We start from the raw sequence: 15,747 nt of genomic DNA on the forward strand, positions 1-15,747 counted from the left end.
GGAAAAGGAGCAGAAAAGACTCCTGCTGACAGGTGAGTAAGAACTGGAGTACTCACAGGCCATATGAGATGGCACAGGTGAAGGGTCAGAGGGAGTCCAGGAGTCCAGGACAATTCAGTCTGAATCTAATGAAGAAGGTGTCATGGTTCATTTTATGTGTCAACCTGGATAAACTATGGTGACCAGTTGTCAACACTGGCCTAGAAATTGCTGTAAAGGTATTTTTAGATGTGATTAACATCTACAGTCCATTGACTTTAAGTAAAGCAAATCACCCTCTATCATGTGGGTGGGCCTCACCCAATCAGTTGAAGGCCTTAAGAGCAAAGAGTGAGATCTTCCAAAGAAGAAGGAATTCTGCCTCCAGACAATCTGCCTGAGTTTTCAACCCTCAGACTCAAGGCTGCAACATCACTCTCACCCGAACCTCTAGCCTGCCAAATGGCCCTGCAGATTTGGGACTGGCCAGATCTCACAATAACATGAGCCAATTCCTTAAAATAAATCAATCTCAATTCCAGTCTCATGATATAGACAGACAGATAGACAGATAGATAACCCTATGAGTTGTTTCTCTGGAGAAATGTCATACAGGAGAAAAGCAGGTTAAGGGAGTGAGGGGAAGAAGACCGCACAGGGCAGGCTGCTAGAGGTCTCCAAATTCCAACCGGAGTGGGTGTGAAAGGAAGGCATGGCTAAGAGCTCCCAAAAGACAGGGAGATAAATGTGCTCCAAACAGGAACAAAGAAGGACTCAATCTGGTGTTGATTAAAGGGCCCAGGGAGAGGCTGAAGTGTACAAGAAGGTGGAGAGCAGTCACCATTGCCCAGGTGAAAGAAATCTCCCCACCATATTTTGAGGTGAAAGACTTAAATCTCTAACTGTTAGATTTAATTTCTATAAGTTATAAGCAGTTTCTAACTTTAGGATGAACTTACTGGAATCTCTATAACTAATGAGCTAATTAGTGCCTGGAATCAGAAACTTACTGACCTCTTAAAAATATGGAGCTATACTATCCAACATGGTAGCCACTAGCCAAGTGTGACTATTTAAACTTAAATTAATTCAAATAAAATTAAAAATTCAATTCCTCAGTCACACCAGCCACATTTCAAGTATTCGATAGCCTCTGTGGCTGGTGACTATAGTATTGGATGCAAATATAGAACATTTGGTGCAAATATAGAACATTTCTATCGTCACAGAAAGTTCTACTGGATAGACAGTGCTGTTGTGGGGCATAATAAACCATATGAAATACGGAGCAATGGAAACAGAGCTTTCAGTAATGAATGCAGATGCATATAATACAGGGTGAAGACCAAGACACACACACAAACATCCCAAATGGACCCTAGACCAGAGCAATGCCCACTGTGACCCTCCTCATAACTCGTGGGCCACCATTTCATGACAGCTGACATTTTAAAGTCTTTGGGGATCCATGACATACATAGGGAACCTACAAACAGAGGCATGTACCGTATGTCAAGAACAGGTGCAAAAATGCTGTTCTGGGTTGCACGGTTACACATGAGTCTTTACGGTGAATATTTTATCACACACACACAACCCTTCTCATCTTCTGTCGCCTAAACTCTTGTACCAGCTTTCTGAAAACAGAGGTTCAAAAATAACATGGGTTTTAGCTCAAGTCTGAAGCTGCCTTTAGTTCTGACGTGTTAACACTTTGCCTCAGGAATCGAAACTTTGACCAAGTGCTGCTGTGTGTTTAGCTCCGTTATGAGGCCACAAGGAAAGATCATGTAGACCTCTGGTGTTGTGGTTTTCTCTTTCAGTGACTGAGAGGTCTCAGAACGAGCCCTAGACAAGGAGTCTGAGACCTAAAGCTTTGGACTCAACACTGCCATTCGCTAGCTATGTTACTGGTCAACTCAGTTGATTTATCTGAGCTTCAGTTTCCTAATCTATAAAATGGGGATAATAATACCCATTTATTCATTCACTAACTACTTACTCAATATTTACTATGTGCTGGGCACTAGGTGCTGGGGAGGCAAACAGGCACTATCCCTGACCTCTTGAGTTTAATATGTGTTGATCTAACTCAAGGGGCAACTCAGAGACTCTGAAGAGTCCATGTGATCTCTCCTTCTCAACCTGCCTATGCTCAGTTTGAGGGACCACTGCTTGCCCCCTTAAGTCTCTGGCAAGGCTGAGGGTGAAGGAAGAGGTACTATTTTATTCTCCTCTGCTATTAGGAGTGATTTGGTGGGAAGCTTGGGAAATGATGGAAGAACTTGGAAAACTGTAAACTCCCTTAAAAGCAAAAGGAAGAGATGGGGTCCAACACTGGGGTAGGAGCAGAGAACAAATCCATCCTTTGGTGGTTCAGGGAAGGTATTCCTGACAAAAGGAGTTTTAGTGGCCTTCCTTACCTGTGTTAACTGATTCGGTTCTTTCACTTAGATTGTGCCTATAATTTCACTGTTCCCTGAAAATGTAGTTCATGGGAAATCAGTAGAACTAAGAGGTGGTGTGCTGTTAAGCTCCCTCAAAGATCTTCAACTGGTTTTTAAAGCCCCATGAAAACCAACCCATCAGAAGATCCCAACCTAATGTCAAAAGTCTCAATCAGGGCTTCCCTGGTGGCGCAGTGGTTGAGAGTCCGCCTGCCGATGCAGGGGACACGGGTTCGTGACCCAGTCCGGGAGGGTCCCACATGCCACGGAGCGGCTGGGCCCGTGGGCCATGGCAACTGAGCCTGCGCATCCGGAGCCTGTGCTCCGCAACGGGAGAGGCCACAACAGTGAGAGGCCCGTGTACCGCAAAAAAAAAAAAAGTCTAAATCAGAGATGCAAAAGAGAGGTGAACAAGGAGAGACCTATCTGTGGGGAGCAATCCAATGGTGTCTCAAAGAGCAAGCGCCAGCAGGGTAGGGCCAGAGCAGGATCTTAGGAAGACCTGGGACCAGCATCTCCAGCACTGTCAGTAAACTCGCTCCAGGTTTTGTCCCTGCTTTTATTTGTTACCATCATTCTTCTTTCTCTTCCACGACCAATTTTCTCCATGTGGCAGAAACTATGGCCATTGCCAACTTCTGAGTTTTTCTGCTCATAGCTTAGCCACTGGAGATAGAATGTCAAAACTTCCTGGCTACACACAAGTAAAAGATCTCAAGGAAGGGCTCTGATTGGCTCAGCTTAGGTCAGGTGTCCACTTCTGGGCCAATCAGCTCTGGCCATTGTTAGGGTAGCTCCTCTGGAATTCACATAGCTGGATTGTGGGAACAAAGCAGCTTTCAGAAGAAAAGGAATTTCAGGGCAGAAAAAATACATATTTAATATCTGTCATGTAGATACATCATCTGATGGGAAATAAAATTTGAAATTTGTGGCATCATCCAGGCAGGAAAACTGAGGGACCTTCAAGTCACAGGACCTCAGAAGGATCTGCATCTCCCACCAAGGCTACAGGATGCCCCCAGGCTTCCGCTAAGGCCAGTGCACACCCACAAAGAAAATGGAGAAACCAACCTCAAAAGCTTATGTCAGCAAAGCATTTAAAGAGACTTTCATCAGAGTCGCATGGGAAAGTCGAAGGATGTGCAACAGACTTCACGGTTTCTCAGTCTTGTGGCTGCTGAAATCCATGGCTGGTAAAATAACCTGACCCACAGGTAGAATATGTGCATACGGAATGGTTTGGGGGAAAGAATCCAAGAAGGAACAAGGCTAGCAAAGGCAAAGAGGTAAGAAAGTGTCCTAAGTTATGCAGAGAAGGACAAACGTCCTGCACCAAAAATCCATAATCACAGTAGCTTCCATCTACCGAGAGCTTACCGTGTGCCAAAAGCTGTTCTAAGGGCTTTACGTGGATTAACTCATTTCATCCTTTTGTAACAATAAGAGTAGATTTTCTTTTTTATCCCCATGTTACAGATCAGAAAACTGAGACACAGAGAGGTTGCACAGCTTGCCCAAGGGCACACAGCTAGCAAACGGCAGGTAGGATTCAAACCTAGTCAGCCTGGCTTCAGAGTCCATATTCCCACCTGTTATACAGCGTGTATTTACTATGGTATGTCCTACATTCTAAGCTATACTGTGAACTACCAGGGCTTGATCTTGCAGAGTGCTGAATCTTTAGAGTCTGGACTTCTTTTCTGGAGGCAACGAGATGCCATCACGGTTTCTGGCAGCAGTGACATAATCAGCCCTTTCCCAAGCAAAATTAATCTTTCCACAGGATGTGGTATGGATGGGGGAGGAGGGTAAAAGGAGGGAGGCAAAGAGAGTGGTTGGGGGCCGGGGAGTCACCGCAGGGCTCGTGGGAGAGGCCACAAGAGCTTACACTTGCCATGGGGAAGGATGGGCGAGGTAGACGGGAGACCCAAAGTAGACACGGCAGTCCAGGACTAAAAGGTGATACACTACGAGTCTCCAGTGTGTTGAACCATTGGTAAACTGTCGTGCAAACTTTAAACAGTTTGACTCTTTTGAAAGCAAAAGGTGAAGCTATTAACAATTAGTCTGTGATGACAGGCATGAGCTAGTCCAAGCTAACCCAGACACAGGGTCACTTCGTGACACGCGACCAGCAGTGACGACCCAGAAAGCTGCTTTAAAAAAGTACCAAACACACGGGTGACAGCTCTCCTCACCCCTCCCTGTCCAGCATGGGACCCGCTTCCTCCGCCAGCCATCCCTCCTGCCCTTACATCCTTGGCTTTCTCTGGCTAGCCCCTCCCACAAAGGTCAAGTCCCTCCAGTCCACTCACGGTCACAAAAAGAACAGCTTAGGGTCTTCCATCTAGACCGGCAGTGGACTCGGCTGTCCTGCAGTCCTTCCGCCCCCTCTGCCAGCTCTCCTGTCCTGTCTTTCCCCATGGGACCTACCCCACGCCTCCTTCACTTCCTCCACCTTCGCTATTTTACACTCCAAGTCCGTTCCCATCCGAGGCCTCAGCATCTGCAGCTTCCTCTGTTAGGGATGCTGTTTCCCTCCCCTCCCCACGACTGGTTTCTCCTTGTCACCAGGGTACCCTCTTTCCATATGGCCTTCACTGACATCCCAACCTAAAAAACGGTCACCCGGTCACTCTTCAGCACATCTCTTTGTTTAACTTTCATCATATCACTTATTTCCACATTTTTAAACTATTGTCTGTCTTTCCCAGTTGAATGAGAGCTCCGTGAGGGCAGGAGTGTTGTCTGTTTTGTCCCCCACTTTGTCCCCAGCATCTGAAACAGTTCCCGGTCCCTGGTAAGTACTCAGTAAATGTTTATGCAAGGAATGAATAGTCAGGAGATCAAATTTGCAGAATCTGAGGTTACTTCTAAAAGGAAACTTTTATGAGTCTACAGTTTCAGGAAATATCCATCTGGGGCCAATAATGTTTTACAAATACACTCATTTGAGATTGTGAAAATGTGCACATTGTTCGCTACTTGTATCGTTTTTAACAGTGAAGAAAACTGAGGCTGCAGGTACCTGGCAGTCCTTGGGTTTCCAGTTCATCTGGTAACAAACCAGGTCAATCTTCCCCTCAGGAGAAGGAAAATATGCAGAGGCGAACAATTCATTAATATCAGTACTTGTCATCACGGTAAAAAAAAATGCCTCATAACTGGGCATTCCACTGGGCCTTCTTTCAAAAGGCACTGCCTAAGACAGTGCATTTCCAGAAAAGAAAAGAAAAGAAAGAAAAGGAAAGGAAAGGAAAGGGGAGGGGAGGGCAGGGGAGGGGAGGGAAGGGAAGGGAAGGAAAAGAAAAAAGAAAAGAAAAGAAAGAAAAGAAAAGGAAAGGAAAGGGGAGGGGAGGGCGGGGGAGGGAAGGGAAGGGAAGGGAAGGAAAAGAAAAAAGAAAAGAGAAAAAAAACCAGCTAGAATCTAGAATCCTGGAACTGCTGATGCTGACAGCCCCAACTTTATCCTTTGGTAATAGCAGTGACCCTGGAATTATAAGCCTGGGGGCAAAGAACCTCAAGGGCTTATTAAGACTCCTGGGAATGTTCTGGAAAACGTGTTTGAGTCTTTATGGAACTCAAATCTCAGCACCACAGTTAAGTGACTGAGGCAAAAGAACCTGAGTTTAAAGAAGTTTAACCAGGAGCAGATGTTTCCCTTCACACCACATTGCTGCTTTAACATCCAGAATTCATGACTTTTTTTTCCCCACCACTGCCTGATTTACATAGGCCTCCAGAACATTAATGAAAGGCACTTTAACAAAATGTTGAGCTGGCGCTGTTGGACCAATGCTGTCCTAGTTTTAACCCTTAGTTTAAAAAAAAAAAAACAACCCCTTTTCTGTCCCCATGACTCCAGACCAGCAAAAATATAATACAGTCCTAATGGCATTTGAAACCCTCAGAGTAAACAGAGCAGTGAAACTAAGTACTTGGGGATGGTTTCCATTACAGTGTGCTAAAGAAATGAATGTTTTATTGTTCTTTTTGTAAATACCCTGGAGAACTCTGGGATGGTTTTTCTAGAAGATGAAAATGATCTGAGAGTTTCAGATCTCGTGAAGATATGTGATCTCTTTGCGTAACAAATAGGGTGGTTGTTTATGCGGGAAGAGGACTTTCCATTTCCAACTGTTGAGAATTACACTTAAAGATGATTTCCAATGCCCAATAACACTTTTATTCAATACTCAACTCCTTATTTCCACTTCTTGCCTTCATTTTTATTTTTTCTGTATTCCATATGAGCCCCAAATGGTCTCAAAGTTCTCTCTTTGTAAATGAACATAGCATGTCTGAATTCATGTCTGTGGCAGGTTGTATTTTCCAAAGATATCTCTCATCCCACATGACAGGCTGGAACCCTGTCACTCCCCCGACAAGAGGTGCAATCTATATATGTCTCCTTGGACCAGTATAGCCCTTGACCAATGAATAAAGTGAAAAGGAGACTATGCAACTTTTGAGGCCTGGTCATAAAATTTCCACGAACTTCCACCTTGTTTTGGGGGAAGAACACAGCCACACGTTTTGAGGAAGCCCAAGCAGTCTGTGGAGAGGCCTGTAGCCAGCAACTACTCGCCAGCGATGTGGGTGCACCATGTTGAAAGTGGATTCCCCAGCCACTGACCAGAGGATACCATGTGGAGCAAAGATTAGCTGCCTTGCCAAGTCCTGCCCAAGTGGCACATTTGTGAGCAAAATCAATGAATGGTGCCACTGTAAACCACTATGTTTTGGGGTGGTTTGTTACACAGCAATAGACATTCTCTTAAAATACAGTAATCCTCAGTAATTCATACCTATGGGAAGATACCAAACTTCAGGACTTTCTTAAAGTAAAATCCACAATCTTTATAAAGGATGCTGTTATAAAGGCCCACACTTCCAAGGAGTGGGCCTCTAGGGACCTGCTTTAATAAAGAGGTAAGACTAGTTTGTAATTAGCCTCTCAGTTTGTGATGATGCATCTGAACTGGTGGCATAGGCGGGCCCCCGGAGGTAAGCACGGCCCCTGCAGCGTGCCTTACGTTATTAACTGGCTGAGCAAAACTGTAGGCACATGGAGGCTCGGTTCTTGTTTATCACATGTTACAAATGCACAGCACATGAATTAGTGACGATGTCTCACTACTTAGGAACGCCACAGGACGATGCCCACACTCCCAAGCACCATCAGACTCAGAAAAAGTCACCGAGAAACCCTGTGCTTGGGGCTTCGGAAAAAAATCCATGTGTGTTCTTAAGGTGTCATAAAGAGAATATTCCCTGGCCCTCTGGGGAGTGTCTCAGAGGTCAGAGTGGCAACAGCATCTCTCATTCAAAATGGGAAGTCCTTGAAATAAAGTTTCCACCCCAACTGAACGACGAAGAGTTCCATCAAAAGCTAAATTTGGGGCTTCCCTGGTGGCGCAGTGGTTGAGAGTCCACCTGCCAATGCAGGGGACACGGGTTTGTGCCCCGGTCCGGGAAGATCCCATATGCCGCGGAGCGGCTGGGTCTGTGAGCCATGGCCGCTGAGCCTGCGTGTCCGGAGCCTGTGCTCCACAACGGGAGAGGCCACAACAGTGAGAGGCCCGTGTACCACAAAAAAAAAAAAAAAAAAAAAAAAAAAAAGCTAAATTTATTTCTACCAAGAATATATTTAAACACTTTCTTTTAAAGTTTTTCCGTCTCTTCAGGTACACTACGCTCGTAACATCCTTATCACGCCACCAATAGCATCCCTATCACTGCCAACGATAACGTCCCTACTTAAAGGAAGGGTGGTATGTGTGTACAATGGAACATTATTCAACCACGAAAAAGAAGACGATCCTGCCATCTGCAACAACATGGATGGACCTGGAAGGCATTGTGCTAAGTGAAATAAGTCAGACAAAGAAAGGCAAATACTGGAGGCTATCACTCGTATGTAGAATCTAAAAACGTCAAACTCAAAGAAATGTAGAGTAGAATGGTGGTTACCAGGAGCTAGGTGGGTAGGGGAAATGGGGACATGTTGGTCAAAGGGTACGAACTTCCAGTTATAACATGAATACATTCTGAGGATGTAATGGACACCATGATGACTGTAGTTAACAATACTGTATGTGTTGTATAATTGAAATTTGCTAAGGGAGCAGATGTTAATATTTTCAGCACACATGGGAAATGGTAACTTCGGATTCACGTGGTAGTCATTTAACAATATCTCAAATCATCACGTTGTACACCTTAAACTTACACAATGTTATTTGTCAATTATATCTCAATAAAGCTGGAAAAAAGCAAGCTCTCTACTACGCCACCAATAACATCTCTGCTATCCAAAACAATAACATCCCTACTAGCCATCCTCCACAGCGACCTTTTCAGTACCTAGGAATGCTGCTATAAGGCTAACAGAATGGACACGTAGACTGGGAAGTAATTAATTAGATGGGAAACCTTGGTTTAGCCTATTTTCTCTTATTGCTTAGGCTAGATTTATAATAGTTATTAGAATATGTGGGCCATTTGTCCAAACATACTTCTACAGATTACAGCACCACTCACAAAATGGTCATCTATCTTATTTTTCAGTTTTTTAAACACTTAAGAAGTCATAAGTGAATCATTTAGATTTTCCTTACAACGGATTTTTTCTTTCCACTGGAGTGTTAAAAGGCAATATTTACTTTTAGCTTTAAAAAAAGAGAATAATAGCTCTTGTACTGAACTCTAATCACAGTTATTAGTTAAGGGGGAAGACAAAAATCATTGTCAGTCAACAAACATTGATTTACTAGATGAAGAGCACAGGGAATACTAAGATGTGCCCAGCAAGATTCACAAAATGAGGGCATGTGGCACTGAAATTCAGCACGCCACCATTAAAAACCAGAATTAATAAATTTTTTTTGATAATGAGGGAGAAATAATTTAAAAGTCAGGTTGACCACACAATCACAGAATATTCAAGATGACTGATGTGCAAAAACTCATTTGACACACAAGAGAACCAAGAATTTGAGAAAATGATGTGTCCCTCCTAAATGCCAGCCCATGATTCGTTAAGCAGTAGGTTTCCTTTAGTGGAATCAGGAGACAATTCTGGAACTGGGCTTTTATTTTATTTATTTATTTATTTTTAAACATCTTTATTGGAGTATAATTGCTTTACAATGGTGTGTTAGTTTCTGCTTTATAACAAAGTGAATCAACAATACTTATACATATATCCCCATATCTCTTCCCTCTTGCGTCTCCCTCCCTCCCACTCTCCCTATCCCAACCCTCTAAGTGGTCACAAAGCACCGAGCTGATCTCCCTATGCTATGCTGACCAAATAGATTTTAACCTATTTTTCTCTCTCTCCAAGTATCTGTCTGCCTTCTTTCTTCTTTTCTGCCTTCTTTTTTATTTATTTATTTATTTATTTATTTATTTTTTGCTTTATAACAAATTAAATCAGTTATACAGGAACTGGGCTTTTAAAGTTCCAGATTTCTCCTGGAAGCGGCAACTTGGTTTCAGGACTTGAGTACTTGGTAAGCAGCCCCTCCTTACCCACTCCCCAAGCCATCCTCAACACTGCTGACTGGTCCTAATGGGATCCGGCTCTTTGAACGGGAATTCTCCCAAAAGCAGAAGAGGGGAAAACCTTACGTGGGTTGTAACCCTGTCACACCGGCTCTCAAAACCCTCCGAAAAGATTCCACGTAATCTCCAGCAATAAAATTGAGACCTTCCAGTTTGGGGGAAAGAGCCACCCGCCAGGATAAACTCCATCTCTCAGACGAGACACTCCACCCTCCACATGCCAAGAGGTCAGGCCAAATTCCCACACTCGTTATCTGTGCTGGATCCCAGACAAATCGGCAGACAAGAGGTCTCACTGAGCAGGGATGCTCAGCACCTCCAAACAACCCAGATGGGAAAGTTCAATCGGGCTGTAAACCCGTCAGCTACCACATGTGTTCACTGACAGCACATAATTAGCACTCACAACATGTTCCCCTCCCATAAAAGATATATATTTTTTGCATGCCATACATGCCACTTTGGAAACTTCCCTGGTGAGAACAGCAAATTCCATATTTGTAAACACGTCTGGTGGGAAGAATGAAGGGGACCTGGGTGACATTCTAATCCTCCCAAGTCACTTCCAGGGACGGCTGACTCAACAAGTTTCGACCACCCCCAAGCACAGACAAAAGTGACCGCAAGTGACAGGAAGGAGAAAACACGTGAGTGTCCATCACCTTGGTGTCCCCTGCCTCACCTCCAAAAGCCTCTGTCCCTATACAGTTCTGACACCTTTCAAGCCTCGGGAATCCACGGTGTCTCGCTCGGGAATCCACAGTGTCATTCCATAAATATTCATTGCGCATCTACTATATCAGCGGTCCCCAACCTTTCTGGCACCAGGGGCCGGTTTCGTGGTGGGGGTGGGGGCGAGGGGAGGGATGGCTCAGGCGGTAATGCGAGCGATGAGGAGCGGCAGATGAGGCTTCACTCACTCGCCCAGGCGCTCACCTCCTGCTGTGCGGCCCATTTCCTAACCGGCCGCTGCCCCGGGGGTTGGGGACCCCTGTACTATATGAGCCCCACTCTTCCTGGCACGGAAGAAAAGAGATGGGAAATAATAAACATAATAATTAAGTAAAAATAGTCAAGTATCTTCAGAGGCAAAAGAGGTACAGATACAAGAGAGATAGAGTGAAGGGAATCACTAGAGTGGGGAGGGCAGGGGCTAAGGTGCTCTTTTTTTTTTTGATGGCACCTCTGGCTTTCGGGATCTTAGTTCCCTGACCAGGGATCAAACCCGCACTCCGGCAGTGAAAGCACTGAGTCCTAACCACTGGACCACCGGGGAATTCTCTAAGGTGCTCTTTAAACAGATACACACTGCTGTATATAAAATAGATAACCAACAAGGACCTACTGAATAGCACAGGGAACTATACTCAATATTTTATAATAACCTATATGGGAGAAGAATCTGAAAAAGAATATATATAGATCTACATATATATGTAACTGAATCACTTTGTTGTACACCTGAAATTAGCACAATACTGTAAATCAACTATACTTCAATAACAAATATATAAAATGATGGGCAGGGTTCTGAGAAAGCGAACTCGAGCGAAGATTTGAAGGAAGGGAGGGAGTAGCCACGCAGGTATCTCAGAGGGAAGAAGGTTCATAAAAGTGATGTCCCCTGCCGAGAGTTAGACCGAATTCAGTAACCACAACTTGGTGGCCTGATTCACAGTGAGCTGAAAGGGGAAATACACAGTCCATACATAATCCCACGCTGCATCTCCAGGATGTAACCTGGATATCCCCTGGGTTTTACCCCCCCAAATGTTATTTCTCAGGAAAGAGGGAATTACACACATTTACAGACTTTTACAAAGTCTCTCACAAGACAACGACTCTCTGTCACTTTTATTTTGAACAACAAATACTGACTGGGGAAAGCACACTAGTCAAAGCTGATTTTGGATGTTTACTGAAGTCATCTGATGGATTTGATTTTTTAAAAGGAGGTAAATACATTCAACAAAACTTAAAATAATTCCTACAGCATGAAACAAAATTTGCGGGGAGCTGTAGTAAGCATGCTTCTTAAAGACCGCTTTTCAAAACAATGCAAGGAATTCTATGCACGAATGCAAATGGGACGCGGATGAATCTCACAGACAGAGTGTTGAGCAAAAGATGCCATTTACAAAGATGACACTTATATAAAGTTCCAAACCCAGCTAAGCTAACCTTTGCTGTTAGAAACTAGACAGAGGCTACCTTTGGGGAGGAGAAGGATGGGGGGTGATGGGCGTGGCCACTGGAGGTTCCCTGAGCTGTTCTGTTTCTTGACCTGGGTGCTGGTTACCCAGGTGAGTACATTTTGTGCAAACTCACTGAGCGGTACACTTACGATTTATGCACTCTCCCGTATTTATGTTATTTTTAATAAAGAGACTTTTTTTTTTTTTTTTTTTTTTGCGTTACGCGGGCCTCTCACTGCTGTGGCCTCTCCCGTTGCGGAGCACAGGCTCCGGACGCGCAGGCCCAGCGGCCATGGCTCACGGGCCCAGCCGCTCCGCGGCACATGGGATCTTCCCAGACCGGGGCACAAACCCGCGTCCCCTGCATCGGCAGGCGGACTCTCAACCACTGCGCCACCAGGGAAGCCCAATAAAGAGACTTTTAAAAGAGTTATGCAGAGTACGTGGTTGCATTATGGTGATTTCTCATTCACGTATGAGCTGGATAAGAAAAAACAACTAATGTTAAATGAATGGGCACTTAGGACTTAGGATAGAGTTTCCAGTGATAGCACCATTCATGAATTTTAAAAGTGCCGAATTCCACACAATTTGGATGAAAGTAAACACGATGAGCTTGAAACCTGTGTTAGAAGCTCCCAGAAGTCCCTCTGATGATGACAGAAACACTGAGGGCAAAGATGCATGAAAAGGGTTGGAACAAAATTGTTTCACGAAATGTAAACATGGGGCGGGGAAAGCACTATTTCCAAATTTATGTGTTTTTAGATAAGTTAAAATATGCATGAAGAACTAAATTAATAATTAATATTCTAAAAGGAAATGTATTTCAAATATATTCCTCAAAGGTTATATAGTAAAGTTGACCCCAACGTATTTTTTTTTTTTTTTTTTTTTTTTTTTTTTGCAGTACGCGGGCCTCTCACTGTTGTGGCCTCTCCCGTTGCGGAGCACAGGCTCTGGACACACAGGCTCAGCGGCCATGGCCCACGGGCCCAGCCGCTCCGCAGCATGTGGGATCTTCCCAGACCGGGGCATGAACCCGTGTCCCCTTCATTGGCAGGTGGACTCTCAACCACTGCGCCACCAGGGAAGCCCTGGGCAGTGGTTTTTAATTATAACCCAAAGACTTTTTGGATCAGGCTTGTAAAGTATGTACCGGGAGGGGAGGGGCCACAGCAGTAGCTTCCGTGGAGATCACCAATGACCTCATGGCCATCCCACCAATGGCTATTTCTGATTTTCAGTCTTAGAAGCACCGGCAGTGTTGACAAGCCCTCCCCTGCTGAAGCATCCTCAGCCTCCATCACCCGCCCTCCCCGAGTTTCCCCTGGACCTCTGTAGCCACTCACTTTCTGCCTCTTTTCTCTGCCCACAGTGAATGCTAGAATTCCTCTGGGTTCCGATGGAGGCCCTCTTCCTTCACACCCTCCCTTCCTTCCTAAGTGATTTCATCATGGCCATGGCATCATTCACCATCTGCCAGCTGGTATCTCCAGCCCAGACCACTGCCCTGAGCTCCTGGACCACAGAAACGATGGCCTGTCCCACAAACTTTCTTATCTCAGCAGAGGCCTCCATTCCTTCAGCTGCACAGGCCAAACCAGCCTGGTCCCTCCCTCCCTACCATGCCGTTATTTGATCCGTAAACAGCCCTGGTGATCCCCCTGGCTCCGCAGTCCTTAAATCCAACCACATCTCCACCATGATGCTGTTCTGACTGTAAGCTAAGCTACAACCTAACCATCTACAAAGAGACACTACAACAGGATCCTAACCACACCCACCCCTGCCCCCCATCCAGTCTCTACCCCGCAGCCGTTCTGATCTTTCCAAAATGTAGATCTGGTATCATTCTCTAGCTCCTCCTAAAAGCCGCCCCCCCAGTGGCTTTCCACTGCATTTGGGAGAAAAACCCAAATCCTGCGGCTGGCCTGTGGGTCCTGCACACGTGAGTCCTGACTCTCCAGCCTCACCCTCCAATCTCTGCGGTCAAGTCAAAACTGCCTCCGTGAGCTTCCCTGGTGGCGCAGTGGTTGAGAGTCCGCCTGCCAATGCCGGGGACACGGGTTCGTGCCCCAGTCCGGGAGGATCCCACATGCCGTGGAGCGGCTGGGCCCATGAGCCCCGGCCGCTGAACCTGCGCATCCGGAGCCTGTGCTCCGCAACGGGAGAGGCCACAGCAGTGAGAGGCCTGCATACCGCAAAAAAAAAAAAAAAAAAAAACGGCCTCCGTCCCTTTCCTCTGACCAAACATGCCCCCTCCCACCTCCTGGCCTTTTTCCAAGTCCTTCCCGTCCCCACTACCTCCACTCTCTCTCACCTGTTTACCCCTCAGATCTCAGTGCACCACCCTCTCCCCCCACCGCCTGCCTGGGTCAGGGCCCCTCATGTTCTACTACGAAGCACATACCTTTGTGATGAGACCTCCACCCTGTGACCACCTGCTCTCAGCTGGGCTGTGAGCCTCCTGTGACCAGGGACAGTACCTGGACTGGCTAAGGCCTCCCCAGACGACACCTCAAAGGTCTGGTCACAGAAACATGGGTGAACCCTGGCCACCGGTACTGGGCCTTGGGTTCACGCACAGGGCAAAAAATGAAGCATAAGAGTTTGTCTCGGGGCCTCCCTGGTGGCGCAGTGGTTGAGAGTCCGCCTGCCGATGCAGGGGATACGGGTTCGTGCCCCGGTCTGGGAGGATCCCATATGCCGCGGAGCGGCTGGGCCCGTGAGCCATGGCCGCTGGGCCTGCGCATCCGGAGCCTGTGCTCCGCAACGGGAGAGGCCACAACAGTGAGAGGCCCGCATACCGCAAAAAGAAAAAAAAAAAAAAAAAAAGAGTTTGTCTCATTTTGGGCAGAGTGACCAAGACAAGCACACAACGCCCTCCCTCCCCTCAGGATCACATTAACTTCAGCTAACCTCCCAGGCCAGAACAGGGAGCTCACAGGCCAGTGAAAAGAGCAGAAAAGGAACTTTATAAGCAAACAGGCCTCCAGGCAGCAGCTCCTGCATTGTCCCCTCCACTGTGAGCGTCTAAGCCTGTGAGGCCCTCCTGCCTCCTACCCTGGCCTCAAGGGAGAGGATGTCCCATGCCACGTGTGCAGATCACCCCACCCTGGACCTGCCTCTGCTTTTTATCACCTCTAACGCCCGTTAACTTTTCCTTCTCTATCAGTACCTTTCAGCTTTTAAAGATGCTCAATTCTCCTATTCAAAACAAACTAACAAGAATTCCTTCGACCTGTACCCTGTCTTAGTCTCTATCTATACTTACATATTCTTAAACCCAGAATGTGAGGGGTCTCTGCCTGCCCCATCCCTTAAAAATTGCTCTTGTGAGATTTATCAGTGGCCTCCAGTGGTCAAACCCAGTGGGTGACCTCCCACCCCCAGTGGGTTCCAACTTGACCTCTTTCCTGCTGTTATGGTATTCCCTGGTCTCTTCCCGCAAATTCTGGAACATCACGCTCTTCCCTTTCTCCCCCTGCTTCCTTTAAAAGCCATTTCTTTTCCTCCTTCTCTGGATCCTCCTCAGAGCTCTCTCCTCTCTC

General features: G+C 46.1%; 1 protein-coding gene across 2 annotated transcripts in view; it reads right to left on the bottom strand.

Moving 5' to 3' along the window:
* Positions 1-15,747, bottom strand: part of RFTN1 (raftlin, lipid raft linker 1) — a 201,791-nt gene that overhangs the window by 70,559 nt on the left and 115,485 nt on the right. The gene's annotated exons all lie outside the window — the stretch shown is intronic.

This window comes from Mesoplodon bidens (assembly GCF_964165515.1).
Source record: "Mesoplodon bidens genome assembly, chromosome: 5".
In the NCBI taxonomy this organism is placed as follows: domain Eukaryota; kingdom Metazoa; phylum Chordata; class Mammalia; order Artiodactyla; family Ziphiidae; genus Mesoplodon; species Mesoplodon bidens.